The sequence below is a fragment of the Schistocerca piceifrons genome, chromosome 7, assembly GCF_021461385.2.
Source record: "Schistocerca piceifrons isolate TAMUIC-IGC-003096 chromosome 7, iqSchPice1.1, whole genome shotgun sequence".
Lineage (NCBI taxonomy): Eukaryota > Metazoa > Arthropoda > Insecta > Orthoptera > Acrididae > Schistocerca > Schistocerca piceifrons.
The window spans coordinates 525,408,581-525,414,580 of record NC_060144.1 but is presented as its reverse complement, the minus strand read 5'-3'; positions in this window follow the sequence as shown (position 1 = coordinate 525,414,580).

The following is a 6,000-nucleotide window of genomic DNA, read 5'->3' as shown; positions in this document are numbered from 1 at the left end:
AAGGTATATCCTCCACATTAAGGAAAATAGCGCACACCCATGTCTCAGTGTAAAGTGTCTCTGGAGCTGTGTTGATGGCCAGCAGTTTGTGTATGTTGTCACTTGTGTTTGGCAATGCAGTGATGTGTGCAATGTGCACTGCTGTGAGGAACTCACGACATTTTCGTTGATACAGCAATGTTATGTTGGAACAAATAAGCAAAAGTTATCTACTTGTTATTACTTTAGCCACATTACTATTGACATGGCACAAAAAATAAATATGGAGTGATGCAGAGTGCAGAGCAGCATTGCCTGATGCACTTGGCTAACAACATGAGGTGTGATGAATTTGTGCATGTCTCTATGGAAACATGATGTGCGTTTCTATGGAAATATTTCAGATCGACTATTGGAGTGCATTGTTCCCATGGCTCATTTAATATGAGTACCACATGTCTGTCCATCTCCTACTCTGTGTCTCTGACCATCTGTCCTTCCCGCTATGTCCATCTCCCCACACTGTCTGGTAGTCTCCTCCTCCGCTGTCTCTGAGAGGAAATCCCCCTTTTGTAGGGCAAGAATTTCCATGCAGACAGGCTGAGACATCAGGAAAGATCCTACAAAAACTTATGTTAACTATTTCTATGATACTTCACGATTTTTGTGAGATGCTGATATGTGATGGATGGGCTCTGCTATTAGGAGCATCAGGAAGAATGCATTCGGCGTTATTTTGGACTGTTTTCGGTAACAGTTTCTGAAAGCATTGCAGAAAATCTTTATAGAGCGCCCTGAGGGAGGGCTTTTCCGTTATTTATATAGGCATGAGACATCAGTATAACACTGAAGCCTTTAAACTGCAGCTGCACGGACGAGTCGCTACGCAGAAAATCTCTCTCTCGGCAATTAGGCCTGCACTGGACTAGCAAGTATGCGTTCCGCCTGGGTAAGTGGACAGAAGCGTCTTGCACGTTCAATTAGGATCGCTAGGGAGAATGCACCATGTGCTACTCTGGGAAGTATTGCAACAGATTTCTATAGCGCATTTAGAGGGGAGACTTATTGGCCGGCCGGAGTGGCTGAGCGGTTCTAGGCGCTTCAGTCTGGAACCGCCCGACCGCTACGGTCGCAGGTTCGAATCCTGCCTCGGGCATGGATGTGTATGATGTCCTTAGGTTAGTTAGGTTTAAGTAGTTCTAAGTTCTAGGGGACTGATGACCTCAGCTGTTAAGTCCCATAGTGCTCAGAGCCATCTGAACCACTTGACTCTTATTTACATAGACATGTGACGTCAGTATAACATTCGAAGGATCCTGACTATATAACGAAAATAGACGCGACTTTCACCTGCTGGCTGTAGGCAGCAGTGGCCTGAGAGCAGAAGCTCGCGCCCCTGCGTTCGTCTCTCCGGCGTTGGCTAGTGTCCGGAGTCGGGGGCGTCGGTCGATGGACGCGTTGGAACATCTGTTGGGTACAGTTCGCTGATATGTCGCGGGTGGCGATAGTTGTAAAGCGTTTTTTGCATCCACTGAGTGTTCGTGCACTCCATTATTTTCGGCTGTTTAAGCGTTGTGAGCGTGTATGCAGAGCCTTTTAATACATTTTTTTTGACAATTTACGAGTTGTTTGCGCCTCTGCCCATCAGTGTACTGCATTATTTCGGTCACTCAGGCGCAGTTTGCAGGCCTGTAGGCTGTGTATTGTGACCCCAAGCACGTCAGAGCGAGTGTTTTGTGTCAGTGTCATAAATAAACTACTTGAAATCCATCCCTCAATACATTGTTCCGAAATAAATATGGTATTCTCCTTCCCATCCAGCAGCCCAGAAGCGGCTGAGTCGTTTTCCCGACATTTTTCCCCAGACCGCCATGGAATGAAAGCGCCCTCAGCTGGCAGTACTGCATACTAGGTCAATTGGACTCATGGAGAACACAATGGATGCAGTTATTGCCTCAAATAGTTTAAATAAAGACAGCATGAAAAATGAAGACTTACATCCATCATATCTAGCACAGACTGAGTCATTTTCCCGCCAATTCCGAGGAAGAGGTGGCGGTTAGATGACTTAGAGGAGATAGCCCAAGTGACCTATTCCCCCCCCCCTTTTCTTAGGTTAGTGGACGTGGCCCATGTGACCTTTTCTCCACCAAAATTTGAATTTCCCACCTTTTCTGGGGGAGGGAGGAGGGGAGGAGGTTTGATTAGTTGAAGTAGCCCAGTTGACCTGTTTGAAAGCCAAAATTTGAACTTACCACCATGACATCATTGCGATGTTGCCATATCTATCGCTGCTATCTTGCATCCACCATCTTGGATAAATTTGGCAACAATGCGAAGTGGGGCCATACATAGGTTGCCCCACTACTCATAATGACTGGTCCAACGTAATGTGGGGTCACGTACTCTTCTCAGATGAATGTGGATTCATTCTGGATAGTAATTCTGGATGTAGGTGGGAACCACATGTCAGTGACATTGTTGTACATGATCGTTTTGGTGGTCCAAGTATTATATTGCATAATGTGTGAAGACAGTGTTGCAAGGACGTATTGACCTCCAAATTTTGGAACACGACACAGCCACCAGCAATGTTATTGTGACGCTGCACTCCATCCCTGTATGCATTTTTCAGGGATGCTTTTGACCCTGACTTCACTTTCAGGGTTTTGTACCTCAATCAGCAGAAACAGAATCCTTATAGGATCAGTTTGTTGTTCATCTGTCTGTCCACTATTAAGACCACTTTTTCTCAGGGACACGTGAGGTATCAAGTTGAAATTTATGTCAAATACCAATGTGTACTGTGTCTTCCGGTCTAAAAATGTAAGTTTCTATGTCAATTGCGAACAAAATACACGGCTATTTATGTCAGACACACAGTTTTTAAAGGTCTCTCAGAGCGCTAGTCCTACTTGCACTTGTTCCATTTTTTTTATGGATGAGACTGTGCGGCCACGTCGAACAGAGCAGATGAACACTTGAAACGAGAGGATATTTGACGAATGAATTGGCCTGCATGTTGCCTCAACATTAAATATTGTCAATCATGTGTATGAGGCGCTGACGAGAAATATTTTTGCACATCTGTGTGCACCAATGACCATCCAGCAGGAGTGAAACACGCTGGTGGAGGAGTAGTACGCTCTACATCCCTTGTGGCCAGCGTGGGAGCTCGTTGCAGGGCACACATTTCCTTCCATTGTGATCACTCACCCTATTAAGAACAATGTCCTGCCTTTTGTAATGTCCATGGGACAAATCACGGTGACATTATGTAACGCCGGAAATGCATATCCTCCTATTTCTATCTATTGTACTATTATTTTTGTTCCTTGTTTTGTTACCTCAGGATATGACATTTCTGTCTCTTTATATATTGTAATTGTTTTACTGTTTGTATATATATATTTATGCATTTATGTCGATGTGTAATTGGTTTGTTGTGTAAAGATTATTTGTATTTTTACGCTGGGTCTTGCCTAGGGAAAACTGCTATCGAACGATTACATCGATAGGTCGTGTGAAGAATCAAAGTGTGTAGGATCTTTGGTAGTGAACTCTGTGGCGTGGAGCGCGGGCAGAGGGGGAGTCTGGCTGGAGTAGCGAGTGGAGCAGGTGTGTAGTGTGAAGCTCCCGCGAGTTGCCGCGCTTTCGGGGCTTGGCAGCATGTAATTGCGCTCGACTTGCGATGATAGTTTCTGACATGGTGTCGCGGACGGGAAGCATTAGCTGGCGCACATCAAGAGCCCGTTTCGCCTGGTGACCGTGTCGAGAAGAAGGCGCGCCAACATCCAGCTTCTGCAACAGCGACGGCCGACAATGAGTGACTGTCGCCACATCCTCGATCGACGGCTTCAAACCTTCAATCAACCAACAAGGAAGACTGGAAGCACGTAAAGTTTTAGAAATGTATGGCAGACCTCAGCTTTTCAAACTTTTAAAATTGTTGCATCACAAAATTACAGCTACTTAGCATGAACCTTTGTTGCTCATTGTCCCAATTGCATTACCAAGCAGGGTCCGTTCCTTTTCCGAAATGAACCCGAGTGTCGTTGAAATTCAAACGCCAGCATAATTCCATTTCACTGCTTTAATTTCAAAGTTCAGTTTAAGTATTCATAGCTGGCTACAATATTTAGATTACGCAAGCACAAATTAAGAGTGCGAGTTTTGTTACCGTATTTTAGCTTACCTGTGACTGCAGCTCAGCTTGGTACGTACTAAATCTTACTATTGTTAATTGTTCAGAATCATTTAATTCAAGTTCAAAGCTAAATCTCTTATTTCTAAATTGCGTAGATTTAAGTAGCTTTTGAAATGATTGTTGAGGTAGTCCAAGACTAACCGCATTTTACTGAATTTCGATGTGCTTAAGAAAGAAACCTTCTTATTAATTTCAGTCACTAAATTAACTTTCATTTTCCGGTTTTATTAATTCTTTTGCTAAATTAAGTCAGAGTGCAGCGAAAGTTATTACTTCTGACAAACTTTCAGTTTTCACACTATACGTGTCAACCTTCAGTTGCCATGCTTCTAGTGCTAATTATATGTGTAATTACCTTTCTTTTTCAGTTACTATAGTAATTGTCCTTAGGACTGGAGACCGTAATTTCCCCCAAATCTCAAATATCTAATTACCGCTGAGTTTATTGTTAACGTAACGGCCGCACGTTTACTTTCTTCATTAACTTTACCCCTTTTCAAAATTAATTTCCACCAGTTTCATTTGCATTTTTCTTTTCATTTAGACGTAACCCTTTCCTCCCTCTTTACCGACAGATTAACTTCGGTGACGATTGCTTTTCCCAAATTTCCATTAGGTACACGCGGTTTAATTTTTCACTGTCATTAAGGTCGATAAGTGAGGGGGAGGTTACAATTAGTGCAACCATTGTCTTTGTCTGAAAGCGTCTTTTCTGTTTGTCTCACTGCGTATTTTCTTTTTCCTTTTTTTTTTTTTTTTTTTTTTTTTTTTTTACTACACTGTAGCCATTCCTTTAACGTACGATCCAAGGTTCATCGAGCTATGTTACTTGGCAGTAACAGGCCATGCTAAATTTACTTTCATTCTCAGGGTTTGCACATTGGTGTAGGTTGCACATCAGACATAGCCGATATGAATCTTCTTAATAAAATTTTCTGCTTATATTGCTGAGTGAAACTGAACGTACTGTCTCTTTACCATTCTTTATCATTTCGTATCTGACCTAAGTAATCTGCCCTGACAGAACTCAAATTCTCCTATTCATTAATTACTCACAATATTCAAGGAAAATGTGATCTGACTGTTTTCAAATTAACTCAAAAGAATTGCCCTGAATTAGTAGAAATCCTGACAATAACCTATGCATTTCATAAGTCACTTCCCTCGAAAAAATGTTCATACCCGAACTACAGAAATGCCGCAAGCACCAATACAGTCAGCTAAATAAAGGATTCTAACTACTCAAGGCTCTAACTACTGATAGTCTTGTGGTTAGCAAAGGAAAGATTTTGTTGCAAAGCAGACAATGTATTTTTACCATACTAATATGATATCGAGTTCAAAACAAATGTATAACAGTCACGGTCGGCAAAAGACGAATTTTGGGGGCTAGTGCTATTTTTTCTTAGAAAGTTTTCTAGATCTTCTAATTACAGGTCATTCACCTAAAGCCATCTGCGATAGCAACATTTTGCATACCGAAATTAAATAGCGTAGACTAGGTATTCTAGAAGAATTACAGGTTTTCAAGCATTTTGCTCGAAGCCTTATCCTTAACGAACAGCTACAGCTACGCAACAAAAATTTTTTCAGCGGTATAAAGCCGTTACTCGATATCTGACTTCCGGTCTCCTTGTGCATATTGCCGAAATGTTCTTTTCCTTCCAAGGTAGTGCTATGTTTTTCAATTGCCAAATGTTTCTTGGCTGCATTTCACGTCAATATTGCATTCTACAAGTTGTCATTCAGTCCTATCTACATTTTCATAATAATGGTTTCATGTTTTATCTTACTGTTATAAGCTTTGATGTAGA